Source organism: Pleurodeles waltl, chromosome 2_1 (assembly GCF_031143425.1).
Source record: "Pleurodeles waltl isolate 20211129_DDA chromosome 2_1, aPleWal1.hap1.20221129, whole genome shotgun sequence".
Classification (NCBI taxonomy): domain Eukaryota; kingdom Metazoa; phylum Chordata; class Amphibia; order Caudata; family Salamandridae; genus Pleurodeles; species Pleurodeles waltl.
The window spans coordinates 299,014,551-299,033,994 of NC_090438.1; the positions used below are offsets into that span (position 1 = coordinate 299,014,551).

General features: G+C 41.7%; 1 protein-coding gene across 1 annotated transcript in view; it reads left to right on the top strand.

Annotated features, from left to right (window-relative positions):
- HS6ST2 (heparan sulfate 6-O-sulfotransferase 2) overlaps positions 1-19,444 on the top strand; it is a 907,802-nt gene that overhangs the window by 858,925 nt on the left and 29,433 nt on the right. The gene's annotated exons all lie outside the window — the stretch shown is intronic.

Consider the following 19,444-nt stretch of genomic DNA (forward strand, 5'->3'; position numbering starts at 1 on the left):
GCATTTAGGTGGGTCATAACGAGGACTTTGCATTCAGGGAATGTTTTACTTTTGGCAGGTGTTTCTTCTATGATATGTGCAATCATGATCGTGCATTTATGACAATGTTCTGGCATTTTGGGGTAAGATATGCTTACTAGGACATGTGCATTCTTGGTAACTTATTCATTATGACATTTGCATCTTTGGTGATAATAATGTTCTCCTGACTACTACTCATTTTGCAGATTAACCAGTAACCTATATGTTTTATGCAACTACTGCTGACTTTTGCAGAGTAATAGTACTGTGCAATGTTCTGACAACTGCTTGGGTAGAAGGGTATTATTGACATGTTGTGTTTGGTCTAATGATGTTGTGCACAATACAGTTTATTTTTACATAACTTGGTGGTGTGTTGCCTTTGTGATGGGGATAGGTCGTCACATGTGTTGTTCAATCGCTTTACACATTGCCTCTGAGATAGGCCTGACTGCTCATGCCAAGCTTCCAAGGGGGTGAGCAAGGGGCTATCTTGGGTGTGTAACTCCCTCACCCTGACTAGAGTGGGTGTGTTCTGCCTGGCTTAGATGCGTACCTTAGCCAACCAGAAAGCACAATTCTAACAAGTGCCATTTCCAATAAAGTATTGCAGAATTTCATCCACATAGTGAAACCCTTCTAGTAAAATCAATGCAACTAAACCAAGAGATATATATACATAGCAAAAGGAACAGTAAATGTTATTTCAAATCTTTGGCCAATTATTATTTATTTATTCAACAGTAATCAAAATATTTCATCATGACAAAGTATTACATTAATGCTCAATGAATTGTTTGCATCAAAAGTATATAGAATGACATATCTAGTACAAAGCTACACAAACTTAATGAAAACAGATATAACTATCCATACCAGGCATACCATCCATTCATACTCTGAATTAATAAAAACTGGCTGAGAGAGTTATTGGGCAAACCGTGGTCATATCGAAGCCATCTAGAACTGCTCAATGGAACTTGAAGAAGGGCAAGTAAAATAATTTTGGTTATAAATAAATATTATGCTTTCAGCGTCTCATTTTGGGCGATCTTGAACTAAGAGAAGCATAACAGCACATATTTAAACATGATATTCAAAGGATGGAGCGAATACTACTTATTCTGCAAGGGTTCTTATCTTTTGTGTTTGTGGTTGTGAAAAGTGACCCATCCTATATTTGTTTTGTTTTTTTGTTTAAATCGTCCCTGAATGGAAAAGTGACAGATTGATAATTTATGCCTGAAAAATATACTTTTCTGTAGTTGTGCATGTGTCTGCAGTTTCTAAGCCAGAGGAGACAAACGAATAGCAGCAGAATACATTTTTATGAAATAGAGTTCCTCAGTGATTTGATAGTGCCACCGTTCATATTGTATGGACAAATTTATCCTATTTGGTATTCTCACAGATCTGCATCATATTTACTAAAACAAGTTTGCATCAGGGTTTAGCTAGAACTCCCCTCCCTAAAGGGAATACCAGCTAACATGCCCTGGATCTCCTAGTGAAAATGCTAGCACGATATGTGAGCCGTCGCCACTCACAAGAACCCAGAACATCTGGAACATTCATATCAAGTATGAGAGTTATTAGAAATATGCCTGAAAACTTTCTTAACATGGCTGTAATTCAACCTTTTTCCTGTTCTATGGCTTAAGTAACTAATGTGATGATCGCTCAGTGAGCCACCTACAAAATCATCTAGCTAAAAAATTGGAAGCCACATAATGTTCGACGAATCTTGTTGAGGAGTGTTCCTTTCACCCCATGGCCAGTCTGGAAATCTGGAGAAAAGGATCAGCTGATACACAGTGAAGTTCATCAAGGTAAATAGCAAAAAGCTAATTAACTGCGTATGGTCATGTGCTGAAACAAGTGGTGCTCAACCTTCCAATAAACCAAATCATTAAGGTCACCAATGTAAGTGTGAAGAGTGCAGGCTGCCTAATCTCCAAATCTCACAAATAATTTTGTAGGTGTGCAAGGTGATGTTCTGTTGTAATGTAGACACAATACACAAAGGTTGCAAAATCCTCATTTTTTTACCCAAGAGCAATATTATACATGTAGAAAATTGGATTATTAGCAGAGGTGGGTCACTGCCCACCTCAAGGAATATTAACATTAACAACTCATGTTGGGTTCAACCCTCAAAGTCACTCAATTAACTGAGCTCAACCCTCTGCTTAGCACACAGCAGGCACGCTTACCTTAAGGCAATGTATAAAGTATTCATGCAGTGCCAAAACAGTAATAAAATATAAACACTAGGCAATACAATTATTAACGTGAATTACAAAAATAGAGTAAAATGTAATCAAACAAAATTACACTAAAAGAACAAAAATTCAACAAGGGGAACCGGAGATATGATTTTTAAAGTCTAGTTTGGAACTCGAACGAGTCACTGTGGCCACAGTGGCGACAGCCACTGCCGCTTTCACTGCTTCATCAGCCAAAGTATTCCCAGCAACGTGTATTCCAACGCGCTGGTGTCCAAGTGTATGCACAACATGGACGTTAGGAAGCGTTTCCTTCAGATCTGCAACCTTACCCCACAACATTTTATGTTTAATGGTGTTGCCTTTAGAATCTCTGAACCCATTCATCTTCCAATAGTGTAGATATTCATTGAAAGACTGAACACAGTAGTAGGATTGACAGACCAGCAAGGTAAAAGTCGCCGGATCCGCGTGCTCCAATGCTAACAATAGAGCTTTGAGCTCAGCCAGCTGTGCCGTGCAATCTCCCAAGGTTTTAGTATAAGGATGTCGGGGGCAGAACACTACCCCCTCCATAGTGCCGCTCACCACCGCACATGCAGCAGAATACTGTTGTTTAGTCCCAACCGCTGGTTGCGCTGAGCCATCGGTATACTTGACCACTTGATATTGGTCAATAGGCAACGTACCAGCAGGAACAGGGTATTCCATTTCATATTGAAGAAATTCTTGAGTCTGCAGTTTAGGGTCAAATACATAATCTACATCAGTGGCTGTCAAAGACATAGCCCATTGTATCCATTGCGGGTGCAAAGCTTTCGAATTTGGAACACTCGCTTTTGTAACTGCCTCTAAGGCCGGAATTGGGGAAACGACAATAATGCGTTGGCCCTGGGCTAGCGGTCTTTCTTTAATAACAGCCATCTGTACTGCAGTGAGAATTTTCTCAGTCTGTGCAAATCGTTGTTCTGCAGCAGAATACAAGTGAGATTTGTATGCAATCGGGACTGTCTCCCCCTCATTAAAGGTGACATAAGTAAACCCAGCAGCCCCAGGTATCACCCTGATGACTAAATGTGTCTTATTGTCCCGTGTGTGTAAGTGTTTAACTGCTAAGAGATCACTCTGTAACTCTTGTAGTATGTGTGTATGATCAATCGTCCAAAATCTACTCGAAAAATTCGGGCGAATCAACTCGTATAAGGGTTTTATACGCGTCGCATAATCAGGAATGTAAGTTCTGCCAAAATTCAGAAACCCCAACAATGACTGGAGCTTCCGAACAGTATTAGGAGGCTGCAATAAAGCACATTTCTCCCAAAAATGTGGCGCAAGGCTCTTGCCCTCACTCGACAACTCATATCCCAGGAAAATGACGCTGAGGAAGGCAATCTTTGATTTCTTAAAATTAAACTTATAGCCAATATCAGCAAACCCCACAACAATGCGCGATACACGCCTTAGATGTTGCAGAATCTCATCATCTGTCAGATATATGTCATCAACATATGATAACGCTTCAGGGTCGAACTCATGCAGCAATTCAGTTACACGAGCCGAAAACAGTCCTGGGCTATTCTTATACCCCTGAGGCAAACAACAACATTTTTTCTGAGAGCCAAACGCACTGAAACAGGTATAGTCCTGACTCTCGGGCGCTATATTCTGGCAGAAAAATCCATTCGAGATATCTAATGTTGTCTTGCACTTCTTACGTACGATATTATTCATAAGCGCTGCGCTATGTGAATTCTGTATTGCATATGTGCGTGTATGACTATTCAAATGTCGGTAATCCACCACTATCCTTTATGAATGGTCCGGTTTAGCAACCGGAAATAAGGGATTATTCATCGGCGAGACACAGGGCTCAATTATACCCTGGTACTCCAATTGTGTTAGAATTTTCCTAACCGATGCCCTTGCTTCAAATTTGATAGGATACTGCGGTTGTGGCTGAGGTTCGCCCTTTATCGGAATTACATGATAAGGTGATTGTCTATCCCACTCCACGTTATTTCTATACAGGGCGGGAGCCTGTGCTAGAGCCCATGATTTACTATAGGACTCCGCTAGTTCTCTCAGAACAAGTGGTGAGAAGGAAGGTGTAATAACCTCCTCCCCAACCGGACAGTCGCGAACAAAGTCAGGTGGCCAATCCTGTTCGGCCAGCAGAACATCATATGATTTTACCACATGGTCCCAAAAAATGGCATTTACAATACGGTCAATGTCCCCGCCCAATCGCAGAGTCACTTGATATACTCTATCAGGATCAGAGACTCGCATATCCGCCGTCTCGACTTGTATGAAGTCATCAGTTGCTTTCACCTCCAGATGCTCTAGAAGACTCCGGCAAACTATTGTGACCTCTGCCGCGCTAACAGCGCTAACGCCCATGTCTTGGTCGTCAAGAGAACTCTCCTCTTGAGCGGCATGTCTAACTGAGACTGCTGCCACTTTCTTCTTTTTAAATTGCTGTTTTTGTTGCAGCGGTTTCTCTTCTTGTTTAATAGAAACCTCCGCTGAGCGTTGTGAATCCTGTCTCGGTTTCACGTACTCCGTCCTCCGCTCTGACCGCCCACCTCTCTCACTTCTCTTTTCCGAGGAGTCCTGAAAGGAACGAGATTGGCGTGTATCAGTATATTGATATCTATCAGGCGTCTTCAAAGTATCCCTATTCCTGAGATTATACTTATTCTGTGGGGTCTCTGGTTGCGGAGACTGCCCACCATCCTTCTTAGGTGTTTGCTGTTTCTTTTCCCAGCGCTTTTTCGAACCCTCAGGTTGTTGCTGTTTAGTATTATCTTTATTATTTTTACCCTGTAACTGGGGTTTTTGTGGTCTAGCCCCTAGGCTATCATGACCAATACTAGAATATGTTTCCGCTATTATTCTCGGAAGCTCCCGCTCCTGATTAAGCAGCTGAACATCCCAAAGACGCATTCGCACCGCTAGTGCTACTGCCTCTCCTTTGAGATTACTCAAAATAATAGAAGAAACTGTGGCAAAATTCCCCAGCAGCTGCATGCCCAAATCTAAGGCAGGGGCAGCCCCATATTCATCTTGAATTTGTTTAAGCACGTCCGGCAAATTAGCTAATGTCGGTGTACCGTGTGCCGTTGTGTAGAGCGCGGCAAACACCATGCCCCAGGTATTACAAAGGTCCACCGGAGGAACCATCCCATACGGCAAACACATCGTCAAAATTCTATGTTTATCCTGAGGTCCCGTATGGGGAAATACTGCTTCCAGCGTGTTAATATTCTGCGCCAGCCAAAATGGAGTCTCCTCTCGTTTAGCCAGTACTTTACCCATAACTGAATGAACAGTGGCCGGATTAATACCCGGAACCACTGCCTGTGGGTGCGCTGGAGCAGCACGCGCTGCATTCGTATTTAGTGTCTGCATGACAAACTGAACTAATCGTCTATATGTAGCCGTTAATTCTGTATACAAACGACGAACTTCAACCACTGCCAATTGAGCAACCGCAGGATGTGGTGTGTATGTAGCCAATAAAGGCCAGGTAGGACCATCATTACTCAGCGGACCTAACCTAACTTGTGCTACTGTGTGTGGGAGGGCGCCATCAAGCCAATTATGGTGTTCTTGATAAGATAGAGGTATCTCTAAGTAAGCGCAAGCCCTGTATTGTCCAGGGACATTCGCAACAGTGTATTCGTGAAAAGTATTTGTCTCCCCATCTACTGCTGGAAATCCGACCCAAGAATAAAAAAGTTCAGTTCTATAGGCTGCATAGGCGTCCACCGCAAAAGTGACTGGACCCCCCTGGACCGTCAGCCCATGTGCCAACAGATGTCCTGTGAGCGGGTGTCGCATATTGATTGCTATATTCACTACATTGGGATTCGCCATTTATAAAAAATAGCTTCAGGTCAGAGAAGGCACACCAATATCGGGGTTTTCCTTTCAAAGTTCAAGCTTGAACAACCAACCACTAAGCAATAGGAAGCACCTATGCCATGGCGGCGGAAACCCTCAGCCCCACGGACGTCTCCGTATACGGAACCGTGGAGTCAAAATATATATGAGACCAAGAGAGTCAGTCGGACCTAATCATTAGAGCCAGACCAAACGTTGGCGGCGCCATGTCGCGTGGGCTCTCATTATTCTAAATGAGACTACTGGATTTCTAGGCAGCAGGATCGATAATGGAGTGGAGGACTGAGTCTGACCCACGTGTAAAGAACTCTGTCACCCTAAATCCGTTTTTTGCTCCGGCTAACTAGCAGTGCCTCATTTCTCCCATGTGGAAGGAATGATTCGGCAGCCGAGCGCATGACATCTTTGGAACTTCTCAGGGAAGTCGTGGTTACTCAGATCCAAACCAACTCTTATTTCCAATATGATCTCATATACAAATGACAAAGACAGTATAAGTTTTATATAATGTTTTAATAAAACGACTGTATTTTAGATATTAAGGCGTGAGCCGCAATAACCAGAACGATACAACACAGTAGGATTGAAATAGTCACCAGGAGAGTAAAATATAAGAACAAAGCTATCATATTGTCTAACAGTTTCTACTCTCCCTCTGCTTGTTCTATTTAGAGCACAGCATGTTAAGCTTCTAGCTTGCCTATTAGAATCACTGTGGAGACATCAGCCCTCATACCTGAGCAAAGACCTGTGATCTTGGTTCAGCATCTGCAACGAGGCAGTCAGCGCCTAGTTGTGGTTCCCTGGTCGGAATCTCCCTCTTGCGTGTATTGGGACAAGGAAGTGATTTTATAACTAACATGTCATCGTGATCACAAAATGTCCCTACGCAGGAATGCCAAGTCTAAACTCCTACCACGTCTATCGGCAATGTACCAGACTGTATCCTTGACTGAAGTACAGAGTAAATATGTTATGGAGAACTCCAGTGCTGAAGTAGGCAAAACAGTGTGATATGAATAAAAAACAACACCGTAGAACTGGCTATTTGAAAAATAACAGTACGAAGCCTAATAAAAAGCATGTAGAGCAAAGTGCACAGAGGCTCTAAGCTGTCAGAAAAATGAATAAAATATATTCAGGGCAAAGTGCACAAAGGCCTAAAGCCTGAAGCTAAAGCGCAATGAATACGTAAAACTAACCACACTACATAGGTAGAAATAAAAGGCAAAGGGGCAAGGTGGTAGAGCAGGACCTAGGTGCAATTTCAGATCAACCACAATGAAGCATCAGTCACATACTCCAAGTGGGTTTGTCCCGGTCTTTTTTATGGAGCTCAAATATTCTAGCAGGAAAAGACTGCATTGGAATTTAACACCCTTGCCCCGAAGTCACCCTCCAGCTCGGGAGGTCTTGAAAGTCACAACGTTTTCCAGGTGCCAACTTTTAACGGTTTCTGGGGCAGCTCCTCTGGTTCACTTCTAAGTTCCCAAGGCCTCAGGGACATCTCTTAGGGGCCAGGACTCACTTCAGGACAGGCCACTGGCACGGTCCGGACCCGGTCCAGTTGTTAGTGGTGAACTGGTCACTTCAGGAAAAAGGCCTCTTGACATTTCTTATGTCCCTGTAGCACACAGGAGGTCATCTTGCTGACCATTGAAGTCCACTTACTTGCCCTGGAACAAGGTCCAGTCCTCCAGGGCTCTTTTCAGGTCACCGACAGCAGGTTGAATCCTCTTCTGTTCTTCTGTGGGTCCAGAAAGTGTTCTGGGGATGGCAGTTTATTGTGACACATCCATAATCAAAAGGGTAAATGTTCCTGGGGGCAACCCCACACAATTTTTCAGTAGTTCCTATTTCCTTTTCTGCAAAATGCCCAAAATCCCAAGTGCCATGTATTTTCAAGATGGCGAAGGTCTTCAGACATGTTAATCCTAGGCTCTGAGGATTGTGGCTGTGTATAAGAGCCCACTATGGTAATCACCAGTGTCCTCCCACATCTAGCCCTACAATCAAGTTTGAAGCAGGCTCTGTACAGACAATAAACTAGGAGACTGAAGTCTAGTATGACAAAAGCAGTTTCCACCAGAACCCAGACATGGGATACACAAGAAGTGTCCTGGCATCTTGCTTACTCTGTTTCAAGTGCACCAAAGTTTTACACGTGCTTCAGACAGCCTTGTCAGGCACGATTTTACCCTGTTGTGACAACAGGATTACTATAGCCCCCTCCCTGAATCGTCTGCTGATCTTAGAGGAGTCATCCTTGCCCATTAAAGTCAACCTGTCAGTCAAGCTGAACTATTGTGTAGCTTCTGGGAGGAATTCCATGCCTCATTCACACTGTATTTAGGTCAGATACAATCTGAGGGTGGGCACAACTAATGATAATAAGCCTTCTAAACCCCAAAATATAACTTTACCATTAGATTTTAAAATATGTCTTTGAATTGAGTCTGTAACTGGTAAAGGTAAAAAGTTATATATTAAAGTGTATAATCTATACTTTGACTTTTTCTATGTGCCAGTTACAGCCTTATTAGCGTCAATGTTGTTTTGGGTGTAGTTACTGTGGGAACATGTCATTTTTAATGTTGCGCATGTGCCACTCTAAAATATTATACACCCTACCTTGTATCCAGCAAGATGTTCTTGGGGGTGCATGATTTATTATTTCAGATCAGGTTCTCCTACCTACTAAAAGTATGATTTTGCCAGGTCTGTGCAGCAGTTTTCACTTTGCTGCCATAAGACTACAAAGGGGAGGCCTGAATGCATGTTTTCTTTGCACTGTAGTGGTTAGCACAATTGGTGCTGCAATCACATATAGGATTTAAATTTCCAGGCGCTGGGTACATTTCCTGTACCACATACTAGGGCATTACAGTCCATGTCTAATGAGTCAATTAGGGATAAGACATTTTAACCATGTTTAAAGAGTGGAGCACAGCCACTTTACTTCTCTTTAACAGGGGTAACAGTGACAGAGTTCCAAGTCCAGCAAAAATAGGGTGCAGAAAAAGGCAAAAGAATCGGGGGTGGCAACACCAAAAAGGTGGATCCCTTACAGCACACTATACTGATGTACATTCTTTTTTGTCTCAGTTTAAGTACTGCTTCTTCCTTGGGTGGTATATTCTGCGATCCATCGCAAGGAGCAGGGCTACTTGCAACATTTGACTCCCAATTCATTATTTCAGAGGTGAGCAGCCACATGAAAGCAGCTAAAATGGTTTCAATCCAATGCAGCTGTCTTAAGGTGGTCCTCCTAGTGTGGATGGCAATTTGAAACAACATGCTACAGAAATCCAGATAGTTTGCACCATCTTGATTCCTAAAGAAGCACAATGAAATCTGACCTGCTCAAGGCTAATGGAGAACCTTTGCATCGTTAAGGTCGGTTCTTTAATGGACATCCATGATTTTAGATGTTTATATTATGTCTTCTTGGATTTTTTTTTTTTTTTTGTTGCAACCAAAAGCACATTCTGAACGGGTTGCCTACATTATGAAAGAACTCACCCCAAAATATTACGAAGCATTCAGAAATACCTAATACAAAAAACAGCACTAATAAAGCGTGACAAAGTAGGAAGTGTAAAAAATCTATATAGACAAACCAAAAAAATCATCAAGTATTTAAAGTGTTTCTGAAAAGTAAGACCTGGCCCCTTATTGCACTGTCTTGATATTTATATAGTGCTTCCTTACCAGTTCTCAGCCCAAAGTGCTTTCAAGTGGTCGAAGAAATGTCTGTTCTCTTTGGTGCTCCTGGATGGTGGGTGTTTTTCTGGTGTACATGTGAGAAATGTTGGTGCTGTGCATCAGGGTAGGAGATTGTGCTTCAGTCATGCTGTAGCAAACCTTTAGCTTAAGCTTGGTTGGTAATGAGTATAAGTGAGAGTCATATAGGCAATATTGCATATATTTGTCACAGTTACTTTAACTAATTTCCCTTCTTCAGAGATTGAGAACCTAATATGAAGGTATGACTAGTGACTTTGAAAGGTTGGTAGTGGAAGAAGATAACAGGAGATCTAATAACCACAGTATTCAAAAACATGTGACCAAATCAGGTGGTCAGCAGGGGTGTGTGGAGTCTATTCATGTTGTGGGGTTCCAAGGAATACTAGATGTTCTACTGTAGTGCTTCTGTGGGATCCATCCTGTAGGTAAGAGGCAAAGCCCCAGGGTCACCATAAACTTCTCAGCTAAGGATCTATGGGACACAGCCCAGGGCAACTGACAAGACACCTCAATAGAGAGTTAATTAGGGATGGTACAGCTAGGATTCTCACCATTAAGTTCCTATTGTTGTCCCTCCATGTTTCCAGGCACAAGCAAAGAAATATGTAGCGCTGTTGAGGTGCACAGTGGATGAGGTTCACGAGTGCAAGGCTGCTTTTTTTTTTTTTAATTCAACCTTAAATCTTATTAGCAGTTTTTTGATGGAGAATCAGTCCTAGATGAAGCGTAGCATTTTCTTACTTGGTGAGTACTGTGGTTGTTTCTCCTTAGTTGGGTGCTGCAGGCAAATTTGGTCAGTAGGTCATGGTTGAGTCCCATTTCCTCTGAGGGTCAGGAGTTTGTTAGTTGGTGGCTAGTGGGGCATGAATAATTTGTCTTCTGAAAATCTACTGAGAACATTTAAAAGGTCAGAACCGCACAAGCAATGAAAATGTGTTCGTTTTTTGTAGTTATTCATTGTCTTTTAATTTGATCTGAATGGTTTCAATTTATGATTGTTTTTCATATACTTTTTTATTATAGTTTTAGGCTGTTGTGGTGTGATGTGTACTGTTGTGTTTCTATTATTTTCCCACTTCTGAAAACAATTAGAATATGTATGAAAAATACGGAATTCGAGTCTGGTGCTGGCCTCTTTATTTCAAGAAAAATGTTCCCAAATGTCCACAATTTGTGATGATATTTAACTCTGAGAACATTTGAAGCATTTTTCTGCTCTTGGTAAATGAAAATATAATTGTAAACAGACAAAACTTTGCTTCAATCTCCATTGGCAGGCTTGGCAGTATGAATTTACATGCATGCACACCATGTCCGAGCACCGGCCTGTTTGTATTATAATTGGTCCTCTTTAAAGTGATGATTTTGTCTATTTGTTAATAAAGAATCAACGCTGTCTACTCGCGAATAACTAACAGATCACAAAAGGTGTAGTAGGTGGGCTCATCCCACGATTCCAAACATACCAACATGCATGGTTCTGAAAACAGCAGTATGGTCTGACAGCTGCTTCTGAACAAGGCACTGCTGCATGCAAGAGCTGAACCCAGTGGCGTAGCGTGGGGGGGGCAGGGGGGGCCGGCCGCACCGGGCGCAACATCTTGGAAGAGACTAAATCCACAGGTTAGGGGGCGCAAATTACTTGCCTTGCCCCGGGTTAGGGGGCGCAAATTACTTGCCTTGCCCCGGGTGCTGACAACCCACGCTACGCCTCTGGCTGAACCTAATATCAATGAAAGTTAGATTTCCACAGACCGTGTCTTAGTGGAGGGCCTTACTATGGACTTAAAGTCCGTGGAATCAGTAAGTCGAACAAAGAAAGGATAGGGTTTTGAGTCAAACGTGATCCAAATATATACTTGAACCTAGTATTGTGGTCCAAGTTGAGACTGGGACAGAAACAAGCCCGTCCATCAAAATAAGTAACACAATTAACGAACCAGATAGCTAAAAAAAAATGCCCATGTTTGCAAATTGGGACAATTTTGAACATGCTAAGACTTTCTGTACAAATGTTTTTTTTAAGGTATGGAAGACAGCATGGATTTTAGCTTGCTGTAGGCAATGTTTGTTGTAACATCAGGGAAAGCAACACCAAAAACCGGGCCACCAGACCATAAAATAGGCACATAAATAGCCAAAAAAAAATGACCCAAACATTGACTTATCAGACCAGCCCTTTGGGCATTGCTGGATTTTCCTATCTGCAAGTACTACCTTAGATGGACTAATATTTGCCCTCATGTTTGAAGAGCCCAAACACGTGTGTCATCTTCACACATGGCAATTGACTCCATGACTAAGACTCCCTTACTCTTGGTAATTCATAAGTAGGACACAAGTATTCATAGAAAAATATTGGGGGTTAGTCCTGAAAACTCAGGAGTAATTTATACTTGAGGAAGTAGCAAGATACAGTTACTCAAAGAAGAACCTTGTAAAACTGTGGTGTTAAACAGTGGACCAGGAGCGAATGCTGCTGCATGTACACAAACAATTATCAAGTTACATGTCATTGGATTTGCTCATAAACACCGTCTACGTATGATATCTATGACGTCCATACTGTGAAGGAATAATTAAGTATAAAAATAGTTTGTGTATGCAGCAACCTGGTGCAACTGCACGGCACATATGTTAGAGTTCTGACTTCACTTGTGCAGAACCTACAAGTTCTTGCTCCTTGGTAAGCTCAGGCCCAGAATCAGTTGCATCAAGAACTAAGGTTTTGTGTCTTTCCTCGCAGCATGACAGATCCTTAAACTTTTTCTGAATGTGACCCTGTACGTTTGTACGTGTTTTAAAACACTGTGAATAAACTATAATTATAAATAGAAGCTGGCATACAAGTTTTCCAGCTGCAGCTTAATTGCTGTAAAGGAGTGCAGGATAATTAAACCTATATTGCACTGAAGCTTACGGATATTAACATTCTGTCCTAGCCTTGAGTAATTTCCCCAAAACAAAAATTGTAACATGTCAAACTTTCATTAATGTTACCACAACATGTTTAAACTTACAGATGAGGACAGGAAATGTGAAAAATTGGTCCTCTTCTGTCCGACTAATAATAGATTCAGTGGATTGCTTCTTTGAATAGTAATGTATTTCTACTCCATTGTGAGTGCTGTGCAAGAAATCAAAAGCTTGTCTTTATTTTTAGCATTGACGCTAGTTATCTTCAGTGATGCATCTTAGCAAATTGCAAAATTTAATTTGATGGCTCACATAAAAGAACTGTCATCATAATTTAAGAAATATATTTTAAAGTCATAGCAAATATTTCTTTCATCTTAGTGTGGAGAGGAAAACGGGAGCTTAGGATCATAAATAGGAGTGAGAGAAATAGAAGAATTTGGAAGTAAGTGATGTACACATCGCTACAAGATCATGCAGAAAAAAATAGTGATGCGTAATCCAAAAATGATGGGATGATCCCAACTGCAGAAGTATATTTTGATGTACCATGTACATATCAGTTTGAAGTACTAGTTTATGGTGACAGTGGTGGGAAATCTTTTTCTGCCTAGATAGTAGATGAGCAATGTGCGATTACAAACAACATTAGGCTGAAATGCTAGTAAAGCTGAACCATGTAGCTTAGAAGCTAGTAGAATAAGTTGTACTCAGCCAAGGGATAAGCAATGTTAGAATGAATGTGAGACAGATAAAAGGCTCATGAGTTTAATACTAATGGTTTATTTACTGCAGAGAGAAGTATGGTCTATGAAGACTGGATTTAAGCATGACTGTAAGTAAAAAAAAAAAAAACCATGCCACAAACAGTAATAGTTAGAGACTAGTCTGAGAAGTGTCTTCCTATAATTCTCTACAATGTTTACTACATGTTATACAGTCATTTAAAACCAGTCCTAGAATTCGTTTAATTCCCATTTGAAATGGTAGTCAGATTTAGTGACACCTAAAAAATCTGTGCAGTAATTATCAATCGTGAGAGAATTTTGTGGGAAAAACAGCTGTGATAGTAGAGGTACTGAAACTATGAAAAATCGTCAAAAAACAAGCAATGGCACAGCCAATGAACTGCCTTTCAAGGCATTAGCCACCTGTTCAATCAATCAGTATTTGTAAAGCACGGCTACTCACCCGTGAAGGTCTCAAGGTGCTGGGGGGGAGGAGAGGGGCCTCACCTGAAGAGCCAAGTCTTGAGGTTCTTCTTGAAGATGGTGAGTGACGAGCTTTATCTGAGGTGCAGGGGGAGGTTGTTCCAGCTGTTTGCTGCAGTGTTCCTTTGAGTTTTGTGCGGGGGAGTTGATGCGCTCCCGGAATGCGTCCTTCCTTGCGTTCTTGATTTTTTTGTCTGTGGGCGGCGGTTGCGGCTGTGAATGAGGCAAGGCCTTTGCTGGATTGGCTGTTCCTCCATTTTTACTCTAAATGTCTGTGGGTATATTTTGATTCTTGAAGTTCGGTGGTAAATCAGCTAGCAAAATATGTTTGTGGCTGATGCCGAACATCATTGACTGAAATAAAAAAAAACAGCCTGATGATGTGTATGTATACTTGGGTCATCATGCATGTGCCTCCATGCATTGTGACACTGTGGGGAATATGGGAAAGATTTGTTTTCTTTTAATTCACTGTTCTAAGGTGGTGAATTCCCCTTCTGAAGTGGTAAAGATATAAAAAGTGTGTGAAAGCACATTTGCAAAAGGAGTGGCCCAGCAACCAATCGGAACACCTAGGCCTCTGAAAATATAAAAAGCAAAAATGGGGTAGTGCATGGCAGAGGAACCGTGGAGGAGTGGGGACGAGTATTTTAAAGCAGCTGAGGGGTGGGAAGTACAGGAACCAGGACTGGTGGGTAGCAACAGAGGAATTGAGGAGGAGCTGGCAAAAAGAAAAAAGTCTGGGCGGGATGGAGAACGGTGGGGGAAGCAATAGAGGAACCGGGTCCACAGTACAGAAAGAGTAAGCATCAGGTATGTGAAGGTCGAAGCTGCATACATAGAAGAGAGAGCAAGAAAACACATACAGTTCATGGAACTTAAAAGTAGTTGTCGTGATGACAGACATAGACATATGCATATCATGGATTTAGAGGGATGGTGTTAGAAATGGGGTCTTTGGTTGACATTCAGGTTACCCCCTGTTCAAGCAAGGACCCTCACTCTAGTCAGGGTAAAAGAGAATCACCCTCAGCTAACCCCTTCTTACCCCATTGGTAGCTTGGCAGAGCAGTAGGCTTAACTTCAGAGTGCTAGGTGTAAAGTATTTGTGCCAACACCACAGTAACGTAATGAAAAATGACACAACACACGTTTAGGAAAATAGAAAATATATATCTAAACAAAACAAGACCAAAATGACAAAAATCCACAATGCACAAGTCAAGTTATCAATTAAAAAGCAAAAAGAGTCTTTATGTAGTTTAAAACACGCACTATCACTGTTAGTGTGAAAATGTACCTTGGGTGTGTCAAAAATAACCCTGCATGGGCGAGTGTGCGTCAAAAAAGGCTTGCAATGCATCGGTTCCATTCACGAGCGGGACCTTGCGTCGTTTCTCCTTTTGTCGGGTCGGGGCACATTGTTCCTTCTCTCCGCAGAAGAGTGATGCGTCGATACGGTCAGCACTCTCGGGTCCAGGCAGGCCTTGCGTTGTTTTTTCACGCCCAGCGGTGTTTGCGTCAGAAATCCAGCCGCACTATAATCCAAAAACTACGCTGCGCGGGTTGCAATCTCCCAGCCTCTGAAAGCGATGCTGCACGTCGTTTCTCCTGCTCCGTGCATCGATTCTTCGGTTGCGTTTTTGGCGAGCAGCGATTTTCAGCCGCGGAGCCGGCGGCACGTCGTTTCTTCAGCCACAGATCAGAGTTGCATCGATCTTTTCCCCGCACGGCGTTCTGTGCATGTATTTCCTCCTCTTAGGCTGCCAGCTTCTCCTTTCAGGGCCCCAGGAACTGGAGGGGCACCACAGGGCAGAGTAGGAGTCTCTCCAGAGACTAAAGGTGCTGGCAGAGAGATGTCTTTGCTGTCCCTGAGACTTCAAACAACAGGAGGCAAGCTCTAAATCAAGCCCTTGGAGATTTCTTCTCAAGATGGAAGGCACACAAAGTCCAGTTTTGCCCTCTTACTCTGGCAGAAGCAGCAACTGCAGGATAGCTCCACAAAGCACAGTCGCAGGAAGGGCAGCTCTCCTTCCTCAGCTCTTCAGCTCTTCTCCAGGCAGAGGTTCCGCTTGTTTCCAGAAGTGTTCTAAAAGTCTGTGGTTTTAGGTACCCTTCTTATAGCCAATTTCTCATTTGAAGTAGGCCTACTTCAAAGTAAAGTCTCTTTTGAATGTGAAATCCTGCCTTGCCCAGGCCAGGCCCCAGACACTCACCAGGGGGTTGGAGACTGCAAGTGTGAGGGCAGGCACAGCCCTGTCAGGTGTGAGTGACCACTCGTCGCCCCCTCCTAGCACAGATGGCTCATCAGGAAATGCAGACTACACCTTAGCTCCCTTTGTGTCACTGTCTAGTGTGAGGTGCAACCAGCCCAACTGTCAAACTGACCCAGACAGGGAATCCACAAACAGGTAGAGTCACAGTAATGGTATAAGCAAGAAAATGCTCACTTTCTAAAAGTGGCATTTTCAAACACACTATCTTAAAATCAACTTTACTAAAAAGATGTATTTTTAAATTGTGAGCTCAGAGACCCTAAACTCCACATGTCCATCTGCTCCCAAAGGAAATCTACACTTTAATCAGATTTAAAGGTAGCCCCCATGTTAACCTATGAGAGGGACAGGCCTTGCAACAGTGATAAACGAATTTAGCAATATTTTACTGTCAGGACATATAAAACACATTACTATATGTCCTAACTTAACCATACACTGCACCCTGCCCTTGGGGCTACCTAGGGCCTACCTTAGGGGTGTCTGACATGTAAGAAAAGGGAGGGTTTAGGCCTGGCAAGTGGGTACACTTGCCAAGTCGAATTTACAGTTAAAACTGCACACACAGACACTGAAATGGCAGGTCTGAGACATGACTACAGAGCTACTTATGTGGGTGGCACAACCAGTGCTGCAGGCCCACTAGTAGCATTTGATTTACAGGCCCTGGACACCTCTAGTGCACTTTACTAGGGACTTACTAGTAAATCAAATATGCCAATCATGGATAAGCCAATTATATACACATTTTGTAAAGAATCACTTGCACTGGTTAGCACATAGTTTTAAAATGAGGGCGAACCTCCAGAAGCCTTATTGTTATGTTCCTCTAACTCTCGACCTTCTGGATCAAACAAGCATTAATTCAACTGTCTAGGATATGGACACCCCTCACAGCATTTTGAACAACCAGATCCTTGTTAAGTGGGATCATGAAACTCAGGGGAGGCTATTGCCTTTATTGCATTGTAATACAATTGATAGATTTGAGCAAGAGCCATATCACATGATATGGCTTTTGCGTCTGTCAACAAGCGGTGTGATTTGCAAATTGCACTGTAAACAAAGGTTCAATTGCAATTCAATAGAAACAGTAGACTGCAGAGTCAAATCTGTTAGGTGCATTACTGGTTACAGGTGGCAAGTGTGAAGAGCATTGTAATAATCAAATGCAGTAGGCAAAATAAATGTTAGGGAGATGTAAAACTCATTTCTCGTGTTCCTCTATATGGAAAGGGTGAAAGTAACTTTAGTAAGACTAAAATGCTAGTATGTGTTTAAGAGTTTATCACAAACCATTTTATTAAAAGAGAATTGTGAACGGTTACATAAAATGTCTTAAATGATACCATAAATCACATGTCAATAAATAAATATACTGTTTTTGTAGGCAGTAACTGTAGTGGCTCAGACAGAAATGTTGCACCTAATGTGGCACAAAGAAACTGAATGATCAAAATAAATAAAGTTAATATGTTTGACTAGTAATTTAGCTTATTTTAGTGATTGCTAACACACTATATATAGAGTTGTACACAAATTTATTATTCGTTTTTTTATTGTGCATCCTGCAGAGATTGTATACATAAATTGATATGCAAAACTTTATAACTTTAAGAAACATCTGAAAAATTAGTGTTATACAATATGACAAAGATCAGTGTAGGACATCATTAATGAGCACTTCCCTTCAGCACGTGCTTAAGGAAACAATAGCAGGTGTATACAGTTTTAAATGCAACACACTTCTGCCGGGGCAGCAATTTATGCAGATTCTAAAGGATTGTATATGACAGACAGCAACGTGGCAATAGCAGTGGAATATGTACAAAAGTCCGGGTTACTTTGCATCTTTAAGAAAGTCTGAGTGAGCCTACGTCTTTACAGTTTGGCTCAACAATATGTTGTCATGCTAGCGAAGTAAAACACATTAATGTACAATGGGAATTAGTGAATAAGGCTGGGGTTTATGGCAGGCTACAGCACCCAAACACCTTTCTTTTCCTAAATGGAATGGCCCATTACCCAACAATTAAAAATGCACCCTGCAGCAAAACAAATGCATCAAAGAACACCATCACATGCTCTCAATATTGAGCTATATGTCAATTTGTATCTGCAGTTTAACAAAAATATTTGACTACAATTTGTGTCTTAATTCTGTCTTCGATGGAAACTGTGTCAGGATATACAGACCTGATTCACAAAGAATTTCCTGTGAGCACTTTAATTTTACTCCAGGCTTAAGCATGACATACTCATGAATTTACAAGAATAATAAAATATATTTAGGTAATCACACTCACATTTTCCCTCAGAAGAGCATATCTTACGCCAGGAAACGTTCACATAAGTCACACCTAAGCATAGAGTAAATCACAGCTATGTTGGTTGACAAAGATTTTTCCCTGAGTGGGTGTGACGTACTCTGGGGAATTCAGAGAGATATGATGCTTAATTTGCACCTACTCACACAAATATCTATGCGAACTGGCCAATATTTAGTGCAAATCACACTGTATGCTTACCCTCCACAGGCAGAATTTACATGGTACAAAATCCACCTGATAAAATTGGGCTTTCCAGGGGATGTCCTGAAAAACTGCATCCGGTGTCAAATTGGATTATAAAAAAAGTATGTGAATACCAAAATTTCGAAATCAAGTCAGCACTGCTATCTCTCCTCTCATAGAGTTTAACCTAAGGACATTAGCCCCAATGATTTCATTTAAAATGTAGGCCCTACATTTTTCCAGCTTCCCATAACATGCGACACTATATTTCACCTCCAGCCATTATCACCGATCATCATTCTTATCTTTTCAATATATTTACTTAAAATATGCAAATTGTTATTATGTATGTAGGGCCTAATATTTACTTTAGAGGACATATTACATTTCTGCATTGGCTGTATGATCAGAGCAATTTAAATGTACTTTATCTAAAATGCAGAACCTCCTGCTGGGCAGTCAAAGCAACATGGATTTCACTAATATGTCTTCCTTCGGTTGCCCTAGAATGCAGCCACTTAACCTTGCAAATAGCAGCAAATGTGAGCAAGATTAGTCTGACACTGAGAATTCCCTCTGGGTATTGTAACACATTGCGTTATTATACAGCAGCATATTAATTATGTGCA